The sequence below is a fragment of the Emydura macquarii genome, unplaced genomic scaffold (assembly GCF_026122565.2).
Source record: "Emydura macquarii macquarii isolate MOO-44397 ecotype Brisbane River unplaced genomic scaffold, CSIRO-AGI_Emac_v2 contig_1253, whole genome shotgun sequence".
In the NCBI taxonomy this organism is placed as follows: domain Eukaryota; kingdom Metazoa; phylum Chordata; order Testudines; family Chelidae; genus Emydura; species Emydura macquarii.
In genome coordinates, this window is record NW_027131390.1 from 36,990,687 (window position 1) to 37,003,524 (window position 12,838).

At 51.8% G+C, this 12,838-nt stretch overlaps 1 protein-coding gene and 1 long non-coding RNA gene across 5 annotated transcripts in view; one reads left to right on the forward strand and one right to left on the reverse strand.

Moving 5' to 3' along the window:
* BCORL1 (BCL6 corepressor like 1) overlaps positions 1-8,142 on the reverse strand; it is a 38,651-nt gene extending 30,509 nt beyond the window's left edge. Inside the window, exons 1-2 of one of the 3 annotated variants that reach the window (XM_067548490.1) lie at positions 6,901-8,142; positions 3,904-4,027 (exon numbers count right to left, since the gene is read on the reverse strand). The gene's annotated coding sequence lies outside the window, so the exon portion shown is untranslated. Of the gene's footprint in view, positions 1-3,903; positions 4,279-6,900 lie in introns of those variants that run through there. The other 2 variants (XM_067548492.1, XM_067548491.1) reach the window with 2 other exon arrangements.
* LOC137153311 (uncharacterized) lies at positions 6,334-12,637 on the forward strand. Of its 2 annotated transcripts, none has more exons than XR_010919756.1 (3): positions 6,334-6,481; positions 10,098-10,342; positions 11,745-12,637. It is a non-coding gene; the product is annotated as an uncharacterized lncRNA (long non-coding RNA). The 2 variants fall into 2 exon arrangements; XR_010919755.1 differs by lacking the exon at positions 6,334-6,481 and adding an exon at positions 9,592-9,676.
* The last annotated feature ends 201 nt before the right edge of the window (positions 12,638-12,838 follow it).

A 12,838-nucleotide genomic window follows, 5' to 3' on the forward strand; every position in this document is an offset into this window, starting at 1 on the left:
ATAAAACCACAGAGTTTTCCAATCTTTTATATTTCTTTAACAACCAGCTTAGGAGGTAATGGTACAGAAAGGAAGGAGACCGTTCAGGCAATCAAGTGCCTACAGTACACCTCCATGGGAACCAATGCTGAGTATGTGTGGACACTTCCTGACAAACTGCATAGGGTTTTCATCACTAGAATTTCACTTTACTATTGTTTGGAAGTTGTGAGCATTCTTAGGGGTTAGAGACAGAAAGTAGAGGAGAAGCCTGGGATTTGAGAGTCAGCCAAGATGCTGGTCTTGGAGATAGAATCTTTCAGGGGAGGACATGCCTGTCATTACAGTAGTGTTATTTCATTGAGCACCTTCAGAGCAAGGCTGCCGCTTGAGTCCCACCACTCAGGAGATATAATAGAGATAAACAGAAATAGAGCAATGAGGGAGGGGAAGGATCTGAAGTGCATGGCCAGCAGGAGCAAACTAGGTTAAACTGGACAGGAGAGATTAAGGAGGCAGTGACACTGTCACGATAGGTTCCTGTTTTGGAGAGATGTTAATGTTACATGCGTGCGGCAAATGAGGTACAAAGGCGCAGCATCCTTGGGAGAAGAGGAGGGAAGGGGAAAATCTAAATACAGCATGTGATCCAAAGTCTTGCATAGTTTTCTCTTTCATGACCACGTCAGAAGGACACAATCTCTTAGTAGGAAAAGGAGCAGTCTGTACTATCAGTGCACACTGGAACCAGCTGCATGGGGATAAGACAACTAAAGGTTTGAGGAATCAGGTGGAAAGCTAAAGAAGTGAAGGTATTCTGAGAACATACTGCCAGCTTGTTCAGTGCAAGGTCTGAACACACCTGGTACATACAGGCACAGTCTAGGCCAGTGGGGTGTTTCTGGGATTCCTTTGGGAAGAGATGAGGGGCCATAGAAGCAGGAGAAACTGGAGAAATTCTGGGGGACAGACTGAGCCACAGATACGGGAACAAGTTTAGGTGAGCAGGCAGAGACTGCAGAGAGAAGCTCTTAGAAGTCAGAAGATAAAGGGGGGAAGCAGCAGCTAAAATAAACACCCCCGAAAAGCGAAGAAATATTAAGTAATGAAACAGGTACCTGGGCTGAGTGTGAGAGACCGGAAAACTGAGCTGTACTCAGAGAGAACAAAAGGTGACTTGGAGTGGGAAGAGGAGGAGTCTTGCAATGCTTGGAGAGAAATGCAAGAACCTAAAGGAAATAGGGGAACAAACAATCTGCGGGGATTTCACCACCCTGGGCTGAACTGAAGGAAGGGAAAGCATATGACAATGAGGGCACAATGGCAGGGCAGACATTTTAGGAACGCTCCAAGAGAATCTTGTGCGGGACTGCCGAGAGAGAGAGAGACATGTACCACTGCACTAAACAGAATGGAAGTTTGGGGAGAGACTGAACTAGGAAACCTCATGGGGTAGAAGATGCCAAGAGAGAAGGTTGATAGCAAGATTTCACAAGCAGTTACAACGAACAGTACATTTTTGAGTGCATGAGGAAGAAGAGGTCAACGATGGAGCCAGCAGACGCTCTAGGAGAGAGTCAGGATGATGTAGTGACAGAAAAGACATTGTTAAATGAATTCTTCATTTCTGTTATCCAAAGAGGATGCAGGACACATGCCAAAGACAGACATTTCCCAGGGAATGTAGAAGAAATAGGGAAGGAAATCAAAATCCCAACCAAGAGAAGGGATCAAGACAGTCAAATGTAGAGAGACAAAATAAAATACCTGGCGCAGGTGGTTTCAAACCCCAATTCCAAAGTAAGCCACAAAAGAATTAGAGAATCCTCAAGAAAGTGAACAGGAGACAGGAGATGCCAGGTGTAGAGATAAATCTATCTGAGAAATGCAGGGCAGAGCCCTGCCCCCCCCTTAGACACTACTGAGCTATTCTGGAATAACTCCATGTAGACACCCTAACTCAGGTTTAAATCCTAGTGAAGACAAGGCAGACGTAGTTTTAATATGAGTTCGCAGATCAAGTTAATGATTGTAAGGGGTGGCCTGGGGTTTAACTCGACTTGTTAACTCATATTAAACCTACAACTGCCTTGTCTTTACTAAGTCAACTTACTTGTCTTCACTAAGTCAACTTAGTAAGTCAACTAACTTGAGTTAAGAACACACTTCTTTTTTTGTAGCAAAAACAAGCCCTGAGTAAACTCTCCCTTCTTCAAACCATGTTACACAGTTACATTGGTACAACCCCTAGTGTGGATGTAGTTATATCAGTATAAAATTGCCTTCTACCAGTATAACTCATTCCCATTCCCTTATGGAAATAAGCAATACCAGTATAAGCACCTCTCTACTCTAGGGATCGGTATTGCTTTAATTTTACTGGTATAGTTTTTTATACACTTTACTGGTGCTACCTATATTAGAATATGCTTCTGTGTATCAACAAGGTCTGAGAATTTTAGGGAATTCTCTGACTGCTGCTATCACACCAATGGGAACACTAGACTCTAAACCAGCTGTCAGCAGTTTACCACCGTTTCATCCAAGCCCAGCTCAGGACAGGTATCAGAGAGTAGGGTGGTAAAACCACTGACAGACAATCTATACTAGCTTTCCCACCATTGCTATCACCAGTGAAGCCACACTAAAATTCTCAGGGTAACAAAAAGAATGGTCTCCACTGGGGATTTGCCCATGGCCAGCCAGAGGTACAGATGCACTAGTGCCATGCCTAGGGCAGACAGGCAAAGCCCCTAGAAGCCAAGATTTGCACCATTACAGCACATCCTGGTTAAAGTAAGGGTAAGCTCCACCAGCGCCAGCTGTGGCTTCGCCTGTATGCACTAGGCACTCCACCGATACATCTATAGTAGTGGTTGTATGGTGCAAATTCCCAGTGTTAGCAAAGTGCAGGTCAATGATGATCACTTCAGTGCCTAACTTAGCCCATTTCAATGCTAATATTATTTAACAGAGCAGACTGAGAAACACACTCAGCTGGAGTTCAGGTACCTAAAGACCTGTCTGTCTGCTATCCCTCCTTCCTTCCCCTCCCTCCCCCCCCGTGTGTTGGGCTCTTAGCCACTGCTTTCTCTAAAGTGGGGCACCCTAGAAGTCTGCCTTGACTGGACAGAGACTGGGAATCATCAATCTTGAAATTTTTCCTTTTGATGTACCAGTCACTCCCACGCTGTAGCAAGAACTGGAGGATGAGCACATGGCTTTCTTCTTTTTTTTAAGATGTTCTACAACTCCTTTGGCCAGGGGCACTGTGGAATGCCAAGAAGGGTTGCACTTCGACCCTGGAAACACACAATAGATTTTATTTGCAATATCTAGTCTCAGATATGGCCAAAATGTGGAATTCATTAAAAAGGGGTTACAAAACTGAAGCCCAATACAATATTTCTATTATATTTTTAAACTCCAGTGGAAACCGCTGTTTGAACAAATCAATGATCCTCTATATTGGGTGCAATCCAGATGCTTCTTCTGAGAACCTGAGTGAAAGTGACTGTAAAAAGAAGTTAAACTGATTTCACTAATTTTCAGTGAAGCTTAGAGACGCCAAAAATAAAAACTGCATCAACAGGAATGTTCACATTTGCTTTAAAAAATTTTCAGTTTAACTATTTTTGATGCCATTAGTAACACAGGAAAAGAATTATGTTTGTTTAACATATGTGATCTTTGAGATGACAGAGTACCTTTGAAGTCCAAAATAAGCACAAATCCAAAGAGCTTCCAGAAATCTCCAAACAGGGTTTCAGCCCGACCCACATGTCATACAAACCATTTAAACTAAATTGTTTGCAACAGAGCCATGAAGATCTTCTCTCAGGGGTCATACATGGGAATTGAATGCAACTGGAAAAAGGGTTTAAAAAATGTAGTATTGAATGCAAACCACATCATGTTACTTACCTTAAAGAGTTCAGAAACTGTAGCAATGATAAAGTCGTACCAATCTACAGCCAAATTCAGTTCTGGATAAGCCAGGCTACATATACCACAGTCTTCAGTAGTAGCTGTTCATGTTGAATTTGACCTGCAGAGCAGATGATAATCCCAATCTAAATTTGGGGTCTGTTGCCTAGTGTAGCTACGAACGCTGGTCATGGCTGTGCTGAGCTCGTGTGCATGTATTTGCTTGTGCCAGTTTAAAGACACTAACTCTGATTTAAGTAATTGTAAGTGACCAGCATAATGCACTGAAACTTTAAAAAAATAAATAAATAAAAATCCATCACTATCTTCCTTAAACTAGGAAAGTTTCCTGAAAATGTAGCAATGTTTAAAAAGTACATCTTCCTTATTGGCTAAAGCTATAGCTAGTATCTCAGTCACTGATTACAGCCTAACAAAAAAGCATGTCCCTCTGGAAGGCCATCATAGCAGATTGCTAAGGTGTTTTTTTTAAAAGGCAAAAAAAAAAAAAAAAGTGGAAAATCTTTGCAAAATCGCTGACATCTGAAGAAAATCCCACATTGCATACAATCTTACAATCTTTTTAGTTTTCCCTGCCTCTAACATATGATACTATCTCAAAGCATGCTCCCCCCTCCCGCCATTCAGTCATACCCCCTCAAAGTCCCTCATTAATTTATCCTTTGAAGGCCTTGTCTACACTAGATTCAGTTTTCTAAAATTTCTCATAGCTGCTCTTTGCAGAGTTAGTTGACATGTTGGTAAAGTACTGGCACTGGATCTATACTGATGGCAGCAATAGTGGGAAATATTGGAGCAAAAAAGCTAATGGAGACATAGCCTAAAGGCCTCAAACCTGCAAAGGGATTCACATGGGCAAATCCTTTCATCCATGCAGATCCTACTGACTTCAGTGGGACTCCCTCTTCCCCCCGGATGTACAGATCCACAAGTACAGATTCCCTTGCAAGATCAGGACCCGAAAGACTATCCCCATACTTCCCATCTTGGTACATCCCCCCAAGATTCTATCCTGGTGCTCTCTCAGAACGGTTCCATCCACCATAAAAATCAAAGTTGAATTAAAGGAATTAATGTCCTGTCCAATGAGCCTAACTGTCCCAAGAGGCACCTCTTCCCCCGAATTTGATCATGTCTCAGTGTTCATCTTGAATGCAGTGTACAAGAATGGGCCATAACATCTGGGAGCCCTCTCCAGCAAACCCTCACCCCAAATGCTATTCATCAAATCAGGAGCAGAGGGAAAGTAATGTTGAGTGGCAGCATGGTCCAGATAACAGTGGACTAGGACACTTGAGTAGGAGTCAGGATACCTGAGTTCTGTTCCCAATCCAGCCTTTTACCTGCTGTGTGACCTTAGGGAAGTCCTTTTCTCTCTCTGGGCCTGCTTCTCCCTAACCCTTGTCTGTCCTGTCTACTTAGATTGTAAGCTGTTTGGGGCAGAGACTGTCTCTGAGGCCTGGCTTACATTTAAGAGTTTTACTGACATAGATATGTTGGCTGGTAGTATGGGACGAAAAAAAATCACATCCCTGACTGAGGAATCTACACCAGCAAAAGCCTCAGTTGTAAAGAGTTATACTGGCAAAAAGTCTGTATACAGGTATAGCTTATTTAGATTGGGGAACTGATTTAAATATCACCTAAAGAACTCCAATGCAGCCAAATTCTTACTATATATTTGCATAGTGCCTGGCTCAATCCTGATTAGGATCTTTAGCCAATACTGTAATACCAATAAATATGAAGCACAGCTTCTCCCAAATGTGCACTTGGTATTAGTCTCCCTTGCCCAGGCCCCTCTTTCGGGCCTTGCCTGGAACTTTCCTCAGGTCTTATGGGAAGGCTCCTAGAGGAATGGGCTCGGTCCTCTTTCAACAGTTGGCTCCTGCAGTTACGTCGGGTGGAACTGAGGAGACTTGGGAGTTACTGTTCTCCCCAGACAAACGGCCACTAATCTGACTCAACTTCCTACAGCACCTACCTCCAGAGATAGAAGCCCTAAAAATCACAGAAATTGCTAGCAGGAGACCAGACTCTGCCAACTAAGGGCCACCTGGGCACCATGCCAGGAACCCGAGGGCAGCACCTAATTGGCAAAATATGGAGCTGACGGTAGTCTCTTTTATCTTTACTGGAGAGGCTCTGCCAGCCTAGAGAGATTACAGAATCTGCTGGTGATCAGGATGAAGCACTACATGCTAGGACCTCGAGTCTCTACTGGACCCCCCCCCCGGGCAGAGATTAGGTCGCCAGGGGCCATGCCGTGAAACTCCAGGAGCCAGGCTACGCCGTCCCGCTGTCCCAGGAGCGGGGGCCAGGTCCGGGTCTCAGCTGTGCAACCCGGAGAACAACGTGCGCATACACTGAAGAGTCGGGAGCACATCACGGAGGGTTCCTGCCCCCGCTCCCTCGAAAAAGGGAACCCTCAGGTCAAGGGGCTGCACGCCAGGAGCGGGGGACCCGTCCTCTGGCCAGACCGGGAGCGGCAGGTGACGGGGCGCGAAGCGGGGAAGGAGCCGCGGCGACACGCGGGACGCGGAGCCCGTCTCAGGTACGTGCAAAGGAGAGGGGGCAGCTCCCCGCCGGGATCCCTCCGTGCAGCGATGCCGGCTCCAGGGCAGGCTCGCAGCGCCTCCGCTGTCACAATCTCCGCGATCCCCGTCCCCACCCTCCCCCGCTCCGGGATTCGCCTCCCTCCGCCCCGTCCCGCTCCGCTCCGGACGCTGTTCCCACCCCCCTCCTTCCCTCCCTCCCACGAGCCCCAGCCCCCAGCAGCGCCCGCTGCCCGGAGGAGGTCCCGGGCCGGTCTCCATGGAGACCCAGCCGGAGGCGGTGGGTCGGGCCGCCCGCTCGGCCGCGGGCTCCGTCCGGCTCCCCGGCGGTGGGTGCGGGGCGAACGGGCCCGGGGTGCCCGGGCAGCGGGGGCCGGGTGTCCGGAGCGGGGCTGCAGGCACGGGAAGGGGCACGCACCTGTTCCCAAGCTGGGCGGGCCGCGGCGCTGCGGGCCGAGCCGGGCCCCTGCCCGAGGCGGCGGGTCGGACTCCGGGCGCTGCGAGCAAGGGTTCGGCGGCGGAGACACTGGCAGCAGCAGCCGGAGTGTGAGGGCGAGAGCGAGCCGCCGCCGCGGGGCCTGACGGGAAGTGTAGTCCAGCCACCCGCCCGCCCCCGCGCCCACTCGGACTAGGCCCTACCCTAGGGACTACAACTCCCAGGGTGCGCCGCGCCTAGCCCTGCCCGCACGGCTGGGGGGGGGGGGTCGGGTGTGCAGAGCCAGCCGAGTCCGGAGAGGGAGCGAGAAGGAGGAGGCTCCGCACCCAGCCGCGCAGCGCCGCGCAGCCGGGGGAGGGGGCTCCACGCCCGGGGAGGGGCCGGGCCTCCGAGCGCTGCACCCGCGGGGAGCCGGGGTCCAAACTCGGGCCCGGGTCGGGCGCTCCACACCCGGGGCGGGGACCCGCGCTCCACACCCTGAGGGGGGCGAGCGGGCGCCCCACGCCCGGGGAACGGGCTCTCCCAGGCGGGGCGGGCTGGGCTGGACGGGAGCTGCCCAGGGCAGGGGAGGGGACGGGGCTCCGCGGGGGGCGGGGAGAGGTGTACAGCCGCGGGGGCGCTGCACGCCGGGCGCGGGGGCCACGGCCGGGCGGGCTGACAGGAACTTCTCCCCGGCCCGCGCTGCCCGGAGCCAGGCGCCCCCAGCCGGAGGCGGAGCCCGCGCACCGGGAGGGCGGGTACGGTCCCTCTGGCCCGGGGGCGCCGCGGGAGAACGCTCGCGGTCTGGCCCTGGCCCCGCCTGTGTCGCAGGGAGGCGCCCCCAGCCGGCCGGGCTTGACCCGCGCGCCCCACCCGGGAAGGGGGCAGCGCCGTGTGGGCGGCTCACTTGCCTCCGGAGAGACGCTGCACGGACCCGCCCGCTCCGGCGTACCGCGAACCGGCCCGCGCCGCACCGCCTGACCCGCCGCGCTCGGCCCGGCGCTGCCTGCCTGCGGAGCGCAAGTTCCTCAGCAGCCGCCCGGGCCACCGAGCTCGCAGGCCGACGAGCCGAGGGCAACGCCCGGCCCGGCCCGGCCCTCCTCAGTACCCCGGGCAGGCCGGCCCCCGCGCCACGCCAGCGCCCTCCTCCTCAGGCTCTGAGCCTCTGACTCTGACCTCCGGCTCCGCCGGGGAAGTGGGGACCTGCGCGTCCTGCCCCCGCACAGAGCCCTTCCTCCGGGGCTCGGCCCCGCACCGCACCGCACCGCACAGACCTGTGTGTCTCCCCTACGCCTGTGTCCCCCCCGCACCGCACAGCCCTATCTCCTTCTTCCGCTCCCCGCACCGCACAGCCCTGTCCGTCCCCCCCCCGCACCGCACAGCCCTGTCCCCTCCCCGCGCCTCCCCGGGGGCCCTGCCCCTGCACTGCAAGGCCCTGTCTCCTCTCCTCCCCCCCTTCCCGGGGACTCGGCCCTGCATGGCACAGCCCTGTCCCCTTCCCCCCCTGCACCGCACAGCCCTGTTTCCTCCCTTCCCCCTCCCTTCTCTGCATTGCACAGCCCTCTCCCCTCATCACAGGGCTCCCTCCCCAGCTTGGCCCTGTCCCCTCTCCCCTGGGTTCTTCTCCCCCCCCCACCCCAGTAAACTATCCCTTTTGCCCAGCTCCCCTCAAGTTCTTGTCCCCTTTCTGCTCTGGAACTGTCTCTTCCTGCCCTGGGCCCTTTTCTCTTCCAGCACCCTCCTGCCATGTCCATCCTGCTCTGAGCCCTTTACTTCTCCCCACACTCTGTCCCCTCTTCTTCCCTGGACTGGAACCCTCCCTTGTCTCTTCTGCCCTGGCCCCTTCCTCCTGGGGCTGAGCCCCACTCCTAGTGCATTATTCCCTACACCCTTGGGGCCATGAGCCTGTTCCCCTCCACCCTTCCCCTTTTGGCTCTCCCCTGTAAACCAGCGCCATGTGTCCTGTGCCCCCACCAGCCTGCCAGCGTACTGTCCTCTCTGCCTTCGGGCAATGAGTCCCTCCTCACAATCCAATCCACCTCACTTCAGCAGCTGTGGGTCCTTGGCACTCCATCTGTTCCACACCAGGGCTATTGTCCCTTCCCCAGCAGCTATGGTCCTCCACTATAGAGCCCTCTGTCCTGAGGCCCTGAGCCTGACTCCTTGTGCCCTGTCTTCCCATCTGTGGCATGATACTCCCCCATCTTGCACAGATCCACTCCACTTGGGAGCTATGAACCACTCTGTGGTATCCCATTTTCTCCACTCCAGTGTCCATCAGCCCTCTGCTATGGGGCCGTGGTGCTGCACCAGCTCATCTCTGCCCCAAAGTCATGGGCCCTTTCCCTCCATTCAGAGGCTGTGGACCTTTATCTGGCTATTCTCCTCCCTACCCTGCTCTGTGGCCCTAAATGCCACCGTGTCCCATCTTCTTTGTTCTGGGACCATAAGTCTCTGTGCCCAAGGCTGTGGCATGCCCCTCTCCCTTCCCCCTAATCTGAGTGCCCCACCTCCTTTGCCCTGGCAGCCATAGGCTCTCTCCATATCTCACCCTTGTCCTGTGCAATGCCCCATCCCTGGAACTATGGGTCCTTCCCCCTGTGATGCTCAGTTCCCTACATCCTAGGGCTTTGAGTCCTTCCTCTGCTGTGGAAGGTCTGCTCTTCTCTGTAACATCCCCTTGTGCATTTGCAGATCTTTCTGTCCCTTGACTGGTTTTCCTCTGGAATGACTACCTCCTGTTGTCTTCACTAATCTGCAGTATACAGCCCAGGCTGAGGTGAAGGACTGTTTCATTGATGTGCCCCCTTCGCCAGGGTAGTACCTAATGCCCCTACCCAAGAGGGGTACTCAGCTGCATGGTCAGAGAGGACCAAAGGAGTTACATAGAGAAGAAGCCGATTGGCTATTCCACAAAGGAACTGAGGGAGGCATCCACCAAAGGGAAGCTGTGGGGAGGGGGCAGGCAGAGCCTATCTTGCCCCAGAGAGCAGCTGGATGAGAAGGAGGAGAGGCAGAGTCCCCTGCTGACTCTGATGGGAGCAGTATTGGGAGGGGGATCAGGTGGAGCCCCATATTATCTCCAAGAAAAGGTGAATTTTGCTGATTAGGTGCTGCTCTTGGTTTCCTGGCATACTGCCAGGTGACCCTTAGCTGGTAGAGTTTGGTCTCTTGTTAGCTGCAATTTCTGTGATTTCTAGGTCTTCCTTCTCTGGAGTCGAGCACCTTAACTACTCAGCCACTGCACCGAAAGGCCACCTCCAGTTCACCCAGCTGTAAAGCGGCTACCTGATCCATCGGGTTGGGGCAGTCAAAGGCAGTCGGATGTGACGCTGGTCATATCACTCCCTTGTGTACTGTTGGCTATGAAACTGACATGCCTCAATCACATCAGTCTGATGAGCCGTTGGCTCGGAAGAACTTTGAGCTTTTGCCTTCTCTGCAGGTAGGTGCTGTAGGAAGCCGAGTCAGATTAGTGGCCGTCTGTCTGGAGAGAACAGCAACACCCGCGTCTCCACAGTTCCACTCAATGTTGCTGCAGGAGCCAACTGTTGAAAGAGGACCGAGCCCATTCCTTTAGGAGCCTTCCCATAAGATCTGAGGACAGTTCCAGGCAAGGCTTCCTAAGCATGGGGGACTGATGTCGAGTGCACTTTTGGGGGAAATTTTTCTTCATACTTTTTGGTGTTATAGTGGTGTCTAAAGATCCCAGTCAGGATTGAGATAGGCATTCTGCAAACGTACAGCAAGAGACCCTGCCCCAAAGAGCTTACTATCTAAAGAACGCTGACAGACAAAGGTGAGGGGAAAGCAGGCCCAGAGAGGGGAAGGAACTTGCCTTACGTCACACAGAAGGTCAATGCCAGAAATGGGACTAGAATTCAGATCTTGACTCCTAGTCCAGTGTTATCTGGACTGTGCTACCACACAATCAAGGCTGGCCTCTTCCCCTAGGTCAAAATGATCAAAGATTCAGCACTGAGGTCCCTGAGCTGGCAGTGACAGGGAGGGAAGACTGAGCTACAACACAGAATAAGAAAATGTACATAGGGTGCCAGAGAGCGGCTCCCCACAGAACCAACATTGCTTTTACTTTGCTTCTGATCTGATGAATAGCATTTTGGGGTGATGGATTGCTGGACAGGGCTCCCAGATGATATGGCCCATTCTTAGGCACTGTGTTTGGTCCCCCAATTCTGGCCCTCTCATTCCCTTTTTACTTTGAGGGATTACTTGAAACTCACACTAGTTCAGGCAGGGTTAGGGGTCATTTGATGTGCTTCTGATTCAAGGCATAAAACACTGCCCAACACAGTTTATTAAGAGAAAGTTTCTCCTATGGGCAATTTATTCGGTAACTGTCCATTTCTGGTTTTTCTTACCCTTTCTTCTGAATCAACTGGATGCTGGTGGGGAGACAATATTGAGCTAGATGGAGCTATGGTCTGACAATTCCTGAGTTCTTATGAATGCAAAGTCTGGTTCTAAGTCTCTGTCCTGGTTTTCAAACCCCTTCATGGGGATGGCCCTTCCTAACTGAGAGACTGACTCTTCTCCTCAGCTGTGATCCCCCAAGACAGACTTTGGGGTTGGGGATCTGAGTGTAGGAGACAGAACTTGCAGGAGCTGGGCCTATGCTAAGGGACTCACCCCTCTGCTATCAACTGCTTTCTCTTCCCATGGCCTGCTCCACTGCTTTTGCTATCCCATGGCCTGCCTCACCCTTCTAATGTCCCTTGTACTGTCCCAATCCCTCTGCTAGTCTGCAGCCCACCGCCTCCCCTATGAGCTCTTTGTATTACATCAGTGAGTGTGTGGATTTAACAATTATATCATTTTTATTCAAGGATTACACAACATCGAAACCAGAAGATGCAGTCCACCCCTCTCTAACCTGCTCCTTGCAGTCAAGAGCACCATCTTCTAAAATGGAGGAGGATCTTTGGTCTCACCCCACGCCGTTGTGCAATGACAGCTGCTCTACACAGCCTCCCTTTCTCTAAAATTAAAATGTTTGTGTTTGTGAAGCTCTGGATGTGTGAGCTTCAGGTATCCCATCACAGCCTTTCCTTTGCAGTAGTGCTGTGCCTGGTTCATCTTCTGTGGTCTCTATAGATTGTTTTAATAGGGCAGGAAATGTCAAATATTGCAATGTGGCTGCACAGGGAAGTTGTCTTTTCAACTCTGTTCTTGTTCATGCTCATCAACCCTTTTCCATGCCAATTCTGGAGCAGTTTTCTCAGATCCTTTGTTTTAGCAGACAGGTTTACTATGAATTTTCCTAAGAAAGTCATAGCTAAGAACCACCATAAGTCCTTTCTTTCTGGAATTGAATTTCACTGTAGGCTGAGCCATGTGTGGCCAAGATGCCTGCTCTACTTCTGACTGCTTTGGAGAATTCTTTACTGGTCACTATTGCTCCTCATGAAGCTACTTCTGCAAGGCTTAAACCAGTTCTCAGCTGTTGGGTGGAGGAGCTCTAGTTCCTCAGGGGCCAAGGGCTTCAGGAGCAGCAGAACTGCATTCAGGATGTTGCTCCTGTTGCTTTCTGTCTCCCTTGGTGAGAAGGGGGGAAATTATCTCTTGGAAAAGGCTTTGTGCCAAGCTGCTTCCGAATTCTATTTGTCTCCTTTAGGCTGAAATTCAGAAGTTCACTTTATCTTAATTGTGGAGTCAGTGGCACTTAGTTCACTAGACTCTGAGCAGCCACTTGCCCTGTTCTGCTTAGTTTGCAATGGAGTGCCCCACCCCATTTACCAGTGCCTCTGACAGCTGCTCTATGGACATCACTGATACTATCATTGAATGCCTTTGTTGCATTATGGTTTCTTTTGCTGCATTGCCTGGCAAAATGGCTGTATCTGCGGCAAACTCTGCACCTTTTCCTTAATGCTGGACAATGTCTTTATGTGTGTTCACTTCCACACCTCCCGTATTGTCA